This window comes from Dermacentor andersoni, chromosome 3, assembly GCF_023375885.2.
Source record: "Dermacentor andersoni chromosome 3, qqDerAnde1_hic_scaffold, whole genome shotgun sequence".
NCBI classification, from domain to species: domain Eukaryota; kingdom Metazoa; phylum Arthropoda; class Arachnida; order Ixodida; family Ixodidae; genus Dermacentor; species Dermacentor andersoni.
This window is the reverse complement of record NC_092816.1, coordinates 134,384,433-134,398,956: the sequence shown is the minus strand read 5'-3', so window position 1 is coordinate 134,398,956 and position 14,524 is coordinate 134,384,433.

Sequence of the window (14,524 nt, the reverse complement as noted above, 5' to 3'; positions counted from 1 at the left end):
CACGTAGCTAGACCAGACGGAGCGCGAGCGAGTACTTCCACCAGGCCGTGCATGGTTACGCATGGCTGCGTGAGCTACGCGCACCCGTGTGGGGCTATCGCAGCTACGCAGCGCCCGAGTAGTCTCGAAGGCCACGCTGCTGTGTAGCGCAGATAGAGTGGCCACTGCGACGAGCCCTCTCACCGCTGATGCGCTCGTATAACCGCGTGCTCTCATTGCTCTCTGCGATAGCCGAGGGTCCGGCGCCCACGGCTTTTCCCTGCGCTTAAAAAAATGTCGGGATCAAGGAGCTTATTAATAACCTCCTTGTTTGGGATTTGCGTCATAGTGACATCACGAGGTGCATGCTATCGGGGAAACGAAAGACGCACCTAGCGCGCTTCTCGAGGAGCAATCAAGAGGAAGGAAACTTGCTAGTTCACCGTCCTGGTGATATCATGGCAATGGTTTCGTTTATTTACCCTTCTGGTGCCAAAAAACTCTGGGTCATGCATAGCTTTCGAAGAACGACCTGAGATGGATTGACTGAAAGCCAAGCCAAGCGCCCTGCGCGCCCTAGTGAAGAAAATGGTGAACGAGGCTAAAGAACTGCGAAAATGCTGCCCTTTTGACATAATGAGCATGCACAACTTATGTGAGCCCCTCATTCCTGTGGAAGCGGTTGATGCGAAGTGTGATGCTACGTTGCAGTAATAAGACGAATGAATGTGTGCTTTAGCGAGTTTCAGCGCCGCAGCGGAGACAATGAAGATCACTTCATATACCGCCGCTGTATGCTATTTCGTTCGAAGCTTCCGCAAAGAAAGATCGTGCCTTTTCACGGAGACCTAAGTAAATGGCTCCAATTTCGAGAACAGTAAAATGCGACCATCTACATAATCTGTTCTTAAGTGTCAGCGGCAAATTTCATTATTCGAGGACTTCCATGTAAGTGGAGGCAGCATCTGCTACCTCGTTAATCTGCATGCGACCGAAGTATGCTAGGAAGACACAATTGACATGCGGCAGAGCGTGCCTCTCATTGAGCAGGATCATCGTAACCGTTTACGCTGTTTACCAGCTGTTCAGTCCTCAAGTGATCTTTTTTGGACTACGCCGTTTATATGACGCTTTGCAGAGTTAGGTGAGAGGCTTGCTAGCATAGAACTCCTGATTTGTGCTGACCAGATGTGGTTTATTTTGACAGGTAAAATTACGAGGTCTACGAATTGGCGTTTCGTGGCTTTGAATATAAAAATTGGCTGGGCACTGCAAGGTGCCACGGAAACCGGCTTCAACATGATGTTTCGCTGTGCGTGTTGTGCGCGCCACAAAGCTCAGTTAGTACAAAGAAAAAAAATATCAAGCAGTCCTTCCACGTCGGTTTTGTGAAGTGGAGGCCATGGGCATCTTTGTGGACAAAGCAGCAGCTAAGAACAGCTCGGTGCTTGAATATTTCGACTCGTCAAATACAAAGATAAGTAGCTCTTTTGTGGAAACGAGATCGCAATAACTCCCTTAAAACCAATCGAAGCTGAGTTTGCGGATACGGAATTCTTTATTGCGGCGGCTTTTGAAAAAACCGGGCTTCCTTTTGAGTATGACAAGACACTGAGACAGTATATTGCAGATGAATACGGTGCAGTCGTTCTTGAGAACAGGGAGTGTAGGAAGCTTGTGAATTACGTGCAGCACAGAGAAGTGCTGAAAGAAGACCGCCTGGTTACAAAATATATAGCTGTTCTGCTTCCGTTTTTCCGTCAGTAACTGATCGCATGGATGACTTCAACCACGAAGCTGACGTGCTTTTACTGAGATTTCGGTGCCATCGTATAGGAATAGGTGCTGATGTTTTAAGGACTTTTTTTCAAAGTCAGAGTTCAAATAATTGCCCGAGATTTCTTCCGTTTCTCTTTGTACTCTAACCTACATAACCACTTTGATCAGCTGGAAAAGTGGCACATGTTTCGTGTTCTATTTGAAACCACACCAAGTCTATTCCCATTATTAACAACCATTCAACATCATATTGATATAATGTCCGAGGAGAAATGCCGAGGGATTATTTACAGCGTGTCGTGCCCTAAGTGCCCTGCCACTTATATCGCTGAAACCAAGAACTGTTCTGAGAGAATAGGCCTGCCCAAGAATGACGCACGGAAACTCGACGTACACAGCGGCGCTCTGGCTAAGCACTGCGGGAAGTACGACCACAATGGATTTCGACAACGGCGCTATTATCCACACCGAGAACAATCTGGTGAGACGACTTTTGATTAACCCGTGGCCCGTTCAAATACTCACGGCAACATCAATCGGTCTTTGGTGGCGCTCCCCCTTGTGTACGTCCAAGGCCTTCATACGCTATGGAGAGGAGGAATCACAACAAAAAGAAGACAAGAAAAAACGCTGTTTCTTCAGCCAATTTAGTCACCATCTCAAGAAGAAACTGTGCCGGTACCGAAACGTACGGTGCCTTTAACCTTGGCTAGAGCAGTTTTCACTTCGATTTATTTAAGGCATATTACGGTGTTCTGGAACAACCAGAATTTGGACTGACTTCTCAGTAATCTTACGTTAGGTCCGAGTACAAAAATGTGGGAAAGATTCATTGCGAATATAATTTTGAAATTAGAAAAACCACCGATTCTAAGTAGCGGAGGTACTGCCAACGAGAAACTAATGATTGACCTGCTAACTAAAGTGAGTTTAGCTAATGATATTCAATATTCTCCATCCCGGCGGGGCCCCGCTCCTACCCTCGGTGCACCCTATGGCGGTGAGCTCTGGAACCTGCCCCTCCTGCGTGATGCCGGACGCCGGACGGCGAAGGCTTGACTTAGAACAGCTCCGCTGTGAAAATAGAAGATCAGTTGGGCGGAAGTGATAGCCGGTCCCATGTCGAAAACCGACCCTTTTGCCTCATTGCCGACGCAAGCGCGAAACTCAATGTACGGAAAAGCCATCTAAAGCGCAATGAAGGGCTCACGAAATGTCTAAAAAAGCAAGAAAAACGTCAGGAGGAAAAGTACAGAAGAGCTCAGGTCAGGGAACAAGCTCGAGGGAAAAATCTTGAACATCCCATTTTCCACTTGTAGAAATAACAGGAACCGACCACAACACCAACGCCACTGACGGAACATACTCCCCCGATAGAAGGCCTCGAATCATAGATAGAGTACAAGATGAACAAGGCCCGGGTCGAAGACAACGCCGAGCAGAAAAATGAGTTCCGGGCTGAACTGGTTCAGGCCGTCGACGCTATGAGCAAATCTGTGGCAGCCAGCATTTAAGCAACGGTACAAACGCTCCGCCACGAGATCACTGAGATTGCAAACAAGCTCAGCCGACTTGTCTCGTCCTAGAAAAGGACACAAAGCAGGCAGGAAAAATGCCATAAGACCCTATCAGAGAATCCCCAATGAACGAGGCACTGAGAAGCCAAGATGGCGAGTAACATAGCAAAGAAGACGTTACCGAACCGCTCAAAATTTCACATTAAAATTGCCAAGCAAAAATTGCCGTGGCTCAACGCGTTTAAACCAATTTTGTTGAGCGATAGCATGGTTTTGCTTGCTTGGGGAAAGGACACAGACGCTACTCGACGCCTTCGGGAACTACTGCCTCTACAATTGCACCACAAGACAACACACAGACGCTGCTCGGTGTGGCCGCAGCAGCGTGCGAATTGATCTTCCTGCTCCGTCTTGCTTCTGCGCGAACTAAGCGTCGAAATCACAGCCCATGCGAAGCTACCAACACTGGGAGCACTTTGTCCACATCGCAGATCACTTTCAAGATATGGGCGCCCAGGCGGCGTACGCAGCAGCCGCTGGGAGTGGCAGGCTAAGTCCATGTTTGGCCTTGGCTGTGCTTGAAGGTCAGATTCACGGAACCCGGCGTTTCCTGGGTTTCTATGCGGAGTACTTGAGCTATGGTTCTAATAACTGGAAACGTCAAAATCTACTCGCCTATGCACCCTACACACACCGGACGTCGTCGCGTTACAGGAATCGCAGCTACACCAAATCAATCACAGAATGGAACACAAGCTGATCGAGCTGGTTCCTCAGACGAAAACCCTGCAGAGCCTCTACATATTGAATGCAGTCTTCTAAGGGACACGGTCAAGGGATTGGATAAGTTCCTGACAGAAGTTATGAAAGACGCCATGGGTAAGAAGCTCCTCGTGGAGGGCTACGTGGAGGAACCAACACCGTGGTTCTCACTTTCGCTAAAAACACGGACCGTCCTGAAAAGATTGATTTGGGCTTCACAAGGCATGAGACCATTGATTACGTGGGGAGACCACTTCGACGCTTCAAGTGTCGGCGCTATGGACATGTGGTCAAGTACTTCCGTGGTGAGAAGCGATGTAAGAGATGCGGAGGATCGCATAATTTGAAAACACGCACGCGCAGCAAAAACTTTCGTTGTTCAAATTGTAGTGATGCCCATTCAGCCAGTTACAGCAAGTGTCCTACGCGGGCAGCAGCAATAAAGCAAAAGAAAACATTTATCCTGCGACCAAAGGCAAAGGAGGAGAAGAATAAGAAGAAGAAAAAGACGGAAAGTCGCAGAGAGTCAGACGGCAATACTGGTAGCCGAAAGAGAGATACTGAATTCCCAAGCCTTAAGCCTACATCAGGAACCCAAGACACAGTGCTGACATCACACAGCGGACCGGATAATGCAGTCATATCATTGAACAGTGACCCTGTACACGAGAAGACTGTTGAACAACCAGAACAGTGAAGTTATGAGTCTGCACTGCAGCGACCCCATTCGCGTTGCGATGAAACAGCAACACCACAAGTGGACTGTCAACATGACCTCTTCAAGGTCCTGCCATCATACATAGAGAAGATGCCGGCGAGCTCCATGAAGCACACCCTAGAAGTAGTCCTACCTCTCGAGTCAGTAAGTCTAAGCTCCGCCTCCTCTTAAAACACCTAGCAACATGGGCGTGGCCAGGATACAATGTTCGCCGTCTGTCCAAAGGTGCCACTTCTTGCGTAATGGAACTGTATGGGTTTTGCGTGTCATTTGACTGAAATGTCGCTTTTCTTGCGTAACATGCCTGTGCCACTATTGGTCCTGTCTGGGGCTGGCCTTCGAAGTTCCTGATCAATTGCTGATTATGGCCCACATGAGAACTAAAGTATTCCGACATTTCCAAAAGGAAGCGCCATGCTACACGTCAGACGCGAAATACCTCATTTCCTCCTACCAGTTCAAGACCTCTGCAGTAGTCCTTTAGAGGTCACTGCTGTGCCAGTGCGGTTAGAAAACCGAAGCCTCAACGTGGCGTCAGTATATGTGAGCTCTCGTAAGAAGCTCCTGATGGGAGAAATAAAGAGACTTCTGCAGCTACTGCCCGGCTCCGAAGATTATGTGGGGCGACTTTAACGCGCACCACACTGTCTGGGGTGACAAGTTGATTGATGTTCGTGGGAAACAAATTGTCATCGCTTTAGATACTGAGGGACTATGTGTGGCGAATGGAAGGCAGCCAACGTTTTTCTGACCGCCGGCCTCTTATAATGTCATTGATTTGACAGTTAACTCAGCAGATATTCTTGCGTTACCAACGACGAGTATAGATAGAATGGGCAGAGCCCATTTTCATCTCTTCGTCAACATTGCTGGATTTCGAGCCATCGGCCGAAGATCCTGCCCTGTGGCGTATTGGGATACGTACACGGACGGTCAAAGCGAATCTCCTACTTACTTGTTCGCGGATATGCTACGTAGCAAGAGATTAGCTGCCGCTGAGCTGAAGATACCCGACCACTACCCCGACCCGGACTTGTAGCTCAAAAATCTATGCGCTGCACGTAGAAGAGCGGAACCAAGGCTGATGCGGACGAAGGGCGACCTACCAGTGAAGACAATAGATAACAGAATTAATGCAGTGATTCATTTTTACACAACGAAACTAAGAAGAGATGAATGGGCAGAATTTTGTGCAAGCCTCCCGGTCTTCACGCCTCTACCTAGGATATGGTGGGTCGTTAAAACCTCGCTGGAAAAGTTCGACCAATGAAGCCATTTGAAGCCCTAGCATTGAGGTTTGGCATGTCGCTTGCTTCTCTTGCGGTTGCCTTTGCTCAAGTATACTCTTCTGGCAGGTCAGCAGGCACAACCAACCCGCCTCCTCCACCATCATTGTCTCTCATGGGTGCTCTTTCACACTGAGAGTTGGAACTAGCTATTTAACAAAAATGAAATTGAATTGTGGGGTTTTACGTGCCAAAACCACTTTCTGATTACGAGGCACGCCGTAGTGGAGGACTCCGGAAATTTCGACCACCTGAGGTTCTTTAACGCGCACCTAAACCTAAGTACACGGGTGTTTTCGCATTTCACCCCCATCGAAATGCGGCCGCCGTGGCCGGGATTCGATCCCGCGACCTTGTGCTCAGCAGCCTAACACCATAGCCACTGAGCAACCACGGCGGGTGAACTAGCTATGAACAGCCTCCAGCGTCGCTGCGTGGTAGAGCTTGCCGTTTTTAGCAATCAGATGCTCACTAACCTACCGGTTGAGATAAGACGTGATCTGCAGATTTTTTTCTGACAAAGTGTGGGCCAGAGGGGATATCCCAGATTTATGGAAGTTGGAAAATGTGGTACCGGTTCTGAAGCCCGAAAAAAAATGGCTGTGGCTTAGCTAAGGTTAAGCCCAGGATGCGAAGCATACTAGCCTTTATTTTAGTTGTTGAACCACTGTTTAGCCTGGTGAACTGCTGTTGCTTGGCTATATTTGGTTCGGCTAGTAGAAGAAACAACTCACGCGTTACTCTGCTTCGCCTTCAAGAGTGGAACGCGACAGCGTTCCCGTCGACCCGCCAAGGGGTGTAAGACAATGGGCTACGGCGCAGCGACTACGCGCCCCGCATTGGACGTGGTGAGCGTCGAGCAACGCAGCGTTCGGCGCGGCAACGAAATGTGCGCCTGAGCAAGCGACGCACGCCTGAGCCTTAGAAACAGCTCGTTTCTAAGGCAACACCGCATTCACTAGAGGCGCTTTTGTACCGCTTCGAAGCATCGTACTCGTGGCTCAGTGGTAGCATCTCCGTCTCACACTCCGGAGACCCTGGTTCGATTCCCACCCAGCCCATCTTGCAAGAGTTGAGCCAAAGCCACCTAGAAAAAGCGCAGCTGCTTATATACCGCCGCCGACGCCGCGAGCGACGGCGCGAGTTGGAGCCCCGTTTCTCCTCTGTCGTGACGTCACGGTGTCACGTGGTATTGAAGGCGACACCGCCGCGCCTGAGGAGCTGGGTTGAGCTCTAGTAATATGCTTCGCATAAAATCCGGCTGCTCTGGACTCATGCAGACCGGTATCGCTGACGTCCTGTGTAGCTAAGCTAATGGAGAAGATGCACAAGACTGACTTGGCACGTCGACCTGGGTCGAAAACTACCGTCGTGCATGACTGGATTTAGGCAGCGTGTATGTGCTCAAGACCATGTGCTGGACCTGCTAAGTCACATAGCACATTGCAATGCTGACGGCCTGTCGATACTTGCGGTTTATGGATGTCCCCAAGGCTTACGACTCAAACAGTCATCATCCGCAAGTTACAGGCAATAGGCGTCACGGGACATCTCTTGCACTGCGTACAGAGGTTTTTCAATGATCGTCACATTAGAGTTCGCCTTGGAGACACTTTGAGCGATGAAATTGGTATATTTTATGGCGTACTACAAGGGAGTGTTTCATCTCCCGTATTATTAAACATCGCCATGACAATTCTCCCAAGAATACTAAACGATCGGACACCCGTGAAGATGTCTGTATATGCCGAAGATATCTGCATATGGGTCTCCGGCTACCAGTGTCCGATTCGTGACCTTGCACGAATAGCCCAGGTACCAGTAAATGCCATTCAGGGCCACTTGACAACGCTTGGCTTACCTCTATCAGCATAGAATCATCATTCATACTATTTCCTAGAATTAAAAGAAAATCTACACGCTTGAAACTGAATTCGAACGGGTACCAGACTCGACAAGTTCCCTACGTCCGATTTCTTAGCATTACCGTATACCACAAGGTACTCTGTCGCCGCGCTGTTCACCACGTTGTGGCGTCATCGCCACCGATTCTTCACGTGCTCAAGCGAGTCGCTGCATACGCTGGGGCAACCACCCGACGTCGACGCCATGGCTACATGCAGCGTTGGTTACAAGTCGGATCCTATACCACCTACCTCCGATGTCACCATCAGATAGCCAATGCAAGCGCTTAGAAACAATACACAGAAAAGGGCTTCAGCTGTGCTTGTGAGTCCCTCAGCTGGCATCTAACAAAAAAGTCCTTTATGAAGCTTAGTGATTGCCTCTGCCACTTCAAGCTTCCCAGACTCTCGTGAACTAATTGCTACATCTGAGTGAGTCTTCGCCCAGCAAATCACTCTTATGACGTGTAGGTAACAGGCCGCGTTCACATTTTTATGCAGCACAGAACACGCTTCCAGTCTCAGAATTACAATGCTCGAGACAGAGTTAAAAGGTAGACCCACCCTGGAACCACCCTTGACATTCGAGGATATAACACGCAACTTAGGTGTATCACGACTGCAGTCAAAGAGCTGCATTCGAACTGCAGAAGCCAAGTCACTAGTTCTGGAACATTTGAACACTACGTCCTCGAATCACCTCCCAGTATCCACAGATGGCTCTGTCAAAGTAGACGAAGATCGGGTGGTTTCCACTGCGAGGATAGCAGCGTGGCGCGCGCTAGTCAATGGGCCCGTTCATTTCCTGGTATACCCGTGTGCCCCGGGATACAGTGTAACTGAAAATCATGACCTTGGTCACGCAGACGACGCTCGTGGAGGCGGAGTTGTTGGGCCACAGCAGTGGTTCTACGTGTATCCTTACAAGCTCTAAAGGCCTTTTGAGAATCCGTGAACACTCTGTAGTGGTGCTTAGCATCTCTTGGAAATTTGTTGGCAGTGTGTTCAGCATGCTTGGCAAAATCTAGGATGGCTTACAGTTCTGCCGTAGAGCTGTGAACGACATGTCTTGTGAGGTAGAGTTTACTGCCCCGTTCGGTTGCTTCCATATTTTCCACGCCGTAGTGAACATTGGCTCCTCCTCTGGTCCTCCGATAGAAACATCCACATAGACTATATGGCACCTGCCAGAGTGGTCGTTGGTACCTTTGCAGGCTTTCCTACATTCTTGCATCCTGTATGGAAAATGAGACACGTGTCTCACTTTTTTATCTTTAACGCCCCTTGTACGCTTGGCAATCGTATCGAGGATTTGGGTGGCCTGCTTGGTGACCTTGACTGTTTGATTGTACCACGTTATGGATATGCAATAATGCTCGTCTAAAAACATTCCGGGTATGCGGATGACCCGCTGCCTGGGAATGCGTGTCTGTCCGATCGAGAGATGGACGCTGGCCTTCTCCTCGTCCTTCGACTTTGACCTTTTCCCATCATGGATAACGACAAACTCGGTCTTCTCCGGTACTAGCGTAAGCCCTTTCTCCCTCGTGAAGCTCTCGATGTTATTCAACGCCGTCTGCAGGGCCTCCTCTTGTTCTCCCAGGGAACCTCACGTAGTCCTAAGCGTCACATCATCTGCGTATATAGCGTGCTCAATGCTTATGATTGTCTCTAGTTTGGCAGGAAGAACTGCTAAGACGATGGTAAATAATGTTGGAGAGATGACAGCTCCCTGTGGGACTTCAATCCCGTTATGATGATCGGAGCTGAGGTCGCTGCCTACTTGAACTTGAAACGTTCTGTCCTGCAGCAAAGCAGCAATAGAGTTGTGCATGTTGCCTTGATGCCTATTTTTTGCATCGCCTACATGATAGAGGCGTGGGGAAGGCTATCGAAAGCTCTCCTAATGCCCCCCCCCCCCCCCCCAAGAACTATGTGAGGACACGAGGACGAGGCATCGAGCACATTCTCTTTTAGGCGGGGCATAATATCCCGAGTAGAAAGACCTGGCCGGAATCCGTACTGAGTGTGAGACAATTCACCTCCAATCACCATATTAATCTTGCGTTCACCATGCTCTCCTCTAAAAGGTTGCGCAGACATGACGTCAGAGAAACTGCTCTTAATTTTCCCAGGCAGTTCGATGGCTTGTTCGGTTTCGGAATAGGCTTGACAATCGAGTGGCGCCATTCTTGTGGGAGAGTTCCTTCTTTCGATATACGGTTAAACTTCACTGGAAGAGCAATTTTGCATCCTTCCGTAAGGTTTGGGATGTGCGCTGCCGTGATTCCATCAACCCCTGGCGCGCCACGGGTGTTCATTCTGCGTATGGAGTCTTCGAGCTCGCTGGCCGTGAAGTGCTGGTTTAGATTATCGTGTCCGTCTTGAGCATCGTCCCTCGCATAGGTTCTATTTATGGTACTATTTGACTGGGGAAAAATATATCTGCCGCTTTTCTGCGAGTTCGGCATTGATGATGCCTGATTTCCAGACAACACGCGCTGCAGCGTCTGAGGTTTTACGGTGCCCAAAAAGAAATCTCAATATAGCCCACGTTATTGGCTATCGTTATTGGCCCACGCCCTGCTTGAATTGGTCGATCCGTTGATTTGCTCGCACACATACAAATAATGCTCGGAAGCTAGCTCTCCCGTATACTTCTCGATTTCCTCTTGTAATGAATGTAGTTTAGTAGTGTCCGGGGGCGCCCCTCCGCTCGATAAGAATACAGAAGTCTAAGCCTGCGGTGCCATAGATGCAGGAGGTGCTTATCCCAATCTGGTTGGTCCTGACAAACCCGCAACGTCTTAGTTGCTGTGCGATTGGCACGCGTCATAGCTTGCGTTAAGGAGCCACGATTATTACTTGGGCCGCTTTCGTCAAGCAGGATCCGATATTTGTCCGACTGCGTAATCGTACAGTCCCGTTTGTAAGATGACGAGCGGCACGAGGAACCATATATTCTCAGTGTGATGGCAATGGGAAGATGGTCACTGCCAAGAGTCCTCTAGAAGTTTCCATTGGCAGGCTCTGGGTCTCGAGGGACACGTTAGGTCTGGCGTCGTGTCTGCTTGCCTTGTGTCCTCTCCGAGCCTCGTATGGTATTGCGGCAGATTAAGGAGCGCTAGTCTATAATGGTGAAACTCTTGCATGGTACGATGACCACGTGGGCTGCACTTATTATAGTTCCATGCTACATGTTGAGCATTGAAGTCTCCACAGATTAGAATTGTATCCTTGGGATATATTTTCCGAAAATGCTGTATGTAGCTGAAGTAGCCGGACAGGTCGCCATTGGAATCTGAACCTGGCAACGTTTAACGCTAGAACGTTATCTAGTGAGGCGAGTCCAGCAGCGCTATTGGAGGAATTAGAGGTCAGTAAATGGAATATAAGAGGGCTCAGCGAAGTTAGGAGGACGAAAGAAGCATATACAGTGCTGAAAAGCGGGCACGTCCTGTGCTACCGGGGTTTAACGGAGAGGCGAGAACTAGGAGTCGGATTCCTGATTAATAAGGATATAGCTGGTAACATACAGGAATTCTGTAGCATTAACGAGAGGGTGGCAGGTCTTGTGAAACTTAATAAGAGGTACAAACTGAAGGTCGTACAGGTCTACGCCCCTACATCCAGTCACGATGACCAGGAAGTCGAAAGCTTCTATGAAGACGTAGAATCGGCGATGGGTAAAGTAAAAAAAAAATACACTATACTGATGGGCGACTTCAATGCCAGGGTAGGCAAGAAGCAGGCTGGAGACAAGTCAGTGGGGGAATATAGCGTAGGCTCTAGGAATCGCAGGGGATAGTTATAAGTGGAGTTTGCAGAATCGAATATTAGGCGCAGAATCAATACTTTCTTCCGCAAGCGGGATAGCCGAAAGGGGACGTGGAGGAGCCCGAAATGAAATACACTTTATATTCTGCGCTAACCATGGCATCATAGAAGATGTGGACGTGCTCGGCAAGGTGCACTGCAGTGACCATAGGATGGTAAGAACTCGAATTAGCCTAGACTTGAGTAGGGAACGGAAGAAGCTGGTACATAAGAAGCCGATCAATGAGTTAGCGGTAAGAGGGAAAATAGAGGAATTCCGGATCAACCTACAGAACAGGTATTCGGCCTTAACTCAGGAAGAGTACCTTAGTGTGGAAGAAATGAACGACAATCTTATGGGCATCATTAAGGAATTTGCAATAAAAGTCGGTGGTAACTCCGTTAGACCGCATGCCAGTAAGCTATCGTAGGAGACGAAAGATCTGATCAAGAAACGCCAGTGTATGAAAGCCTCTAACCCTACAGCTAGAAAAGAACTGGCAGAACTTTCGAAGTTAATCAACAAGCGTAAGACAGCTGACATAAGGAAGTATAATATGGATAGAATTGAACATGCTCTCAGGAACGGAGGAAGCCTGAAAGGAGTGAAGAAGAAACTAGCAATAGGCAAGAATCAGATGTATGCGTTTAGAGACAAAGCCGGCAATATCATTACTAATATGAATGAGATAGTTCAAGTGGCTGAGGAGTTCTATAGAAATTTATACAGTACCAGTGGCACCCACGACGATAATGAAAGAGAGAACAGAGTATTTACTAAGGTAATTGAAAATAGAATCAGGAACACCTTAGACTTTCGTCAACCAAAGGACCAGGCAGGATTCCGTAAAGGCTACTCATAAATAGACCACATTCACACTATCAATCAGGTGATAGAGAAATCTGCGGAATATAACCAATCCTTATATATAGCTTTCATTGATTATGAGAAAGCGTTTGATTCAGTCGAAACCTCAGCAGTCATGGAGGCATTACGGAATCAGGGTGTAGGCGAGCCGTATGTAAAAATACTGAAAGATATCTAAAGCGGCTCCACAGCCACCGTAGTCCTCCATAATGAAAGCAACAAAATCCCTATAAAGAAAGGCGTCAGGTAGGGAGATACGATCTCTCCAATGCTATTCACAGCGTGTTTACAGGAAGTATTCAGGGACCTGGATTGGGAAGAATTGGGGATAAGAGTTAATGGAGAATACCTTAGTAACTTGCGATTCGCTGATGATATCGCCTTGCTTAGTAACTCAGGGGACCAACTGCAATGCATGCTCACTGACCTGGAGAGGCAAAGCGGAAGGGTGGGTCTAAAAATTAATCTGCAGAAAACTAAAGTGATGTTTAACAGTCTCGGAAGAGAACAGCAGTTTACGATAGGTAGCGAGGCACTGGAAGTGGTAAGGGAATACATCTACTTAGGGCAGGTAGTGACCGCGGATCCGGATCATGAGACTGAAATAATCAGAAGAATAAGAATGGGCTGGGGTGCGTTTGGCAGACATTCTCAGATCATGAACAGCAGGTTTCCATTATCCCTCAAGAGAAAAGCGTACAACAGCTGTGCCTTACCAGTACTCACGTACTGGGGAGAAACCTGGAGGCTTACGAAAAGGGTTCTACTCAAATTGAGGACGACGCAACGAGCTATGGAAAGAAGCATGATTGGCGTAACGTTAAGGGATAAGAAAATAGCAGATTGGGTGAGGCAACACACGCGAGTTAATGACATCTTAGTTGAGATCAAGAAAAAGAAATGGGCATGGGCAGGACATGGTACTGAGGAGGGAAGATAACCGATGGTCATTAAGGGTTACGGACTGGATTCCAAGGGAAGGGAAGCGTAGCAGGGGGCGGCTGAAAGTTAGGTGGGCGGATGAGATTAAGAAGTTTGCAGGGACAACATGGCCACAATTAATACATGACTGGGGTAGTTGGAGAAATATGGGAGAGGCCTTTGTCCTGCAGTGGACGTGACCAGGCTGATGATGATGATGATGAGCTGAAGTCTACCGGAGAGTCACGCTTAGTCTTCCTTCCTGTGTTTTCTGAACGTATGTACACGGAAAAAATAATTATTATTCTTTCGGGCGTGAGTTAAATACGGCATCCAGTAACATTAGCAATGTTAGAACACCAGGGCTCAGTGTCGAGCTTTGTGTGGGTGAGTCTTCTATCCACATACACAGCTGTGCACGCAGATGTGTCAGTGTCATTGAGGGAGCTATAGCCCTTGTAGCATGGTAAGCGTGGCATGAAGCAATTCACCTCCTGCAATGCCAGAACGGCGGGTCTGAGACTGTTATGCGACACGCCCCAGCGTAATATTGTGTCCGCTTTTTTTTCTTCTTAAGGGAGCGGTAGCTGCACTGAATCACGGTCTGGATGGCTCCCCCGACATCCCGACTGTGACCTCGAACATTAACTTGAGTGATTAGCTGAGCCATGTTGTGTGTGGGCCATCTGCGTCGGAATTGTCTGCACAGACAGCAAAGGAGCCATATTAACTTATGCGGCCGTGGTAAGACCTCCGAAAGAGAGCGTTCCATTGAGTATTAGGCGCACCATGACGGTGAGAACGTATGTTTCGATAGCTCGTTCTGTCATTGTTTGTACCCTTGACATGATGTTGTGTTCTATTTGTGCCAGGTGTGCAGAGAAGATGGCCTCGTAATCAGGCTGAATGTGTGGCTTTGGCTGCGTTTCTATCAGCTTATTCTGGCTATTATTTGGTGCCCCGACAATGAAGGC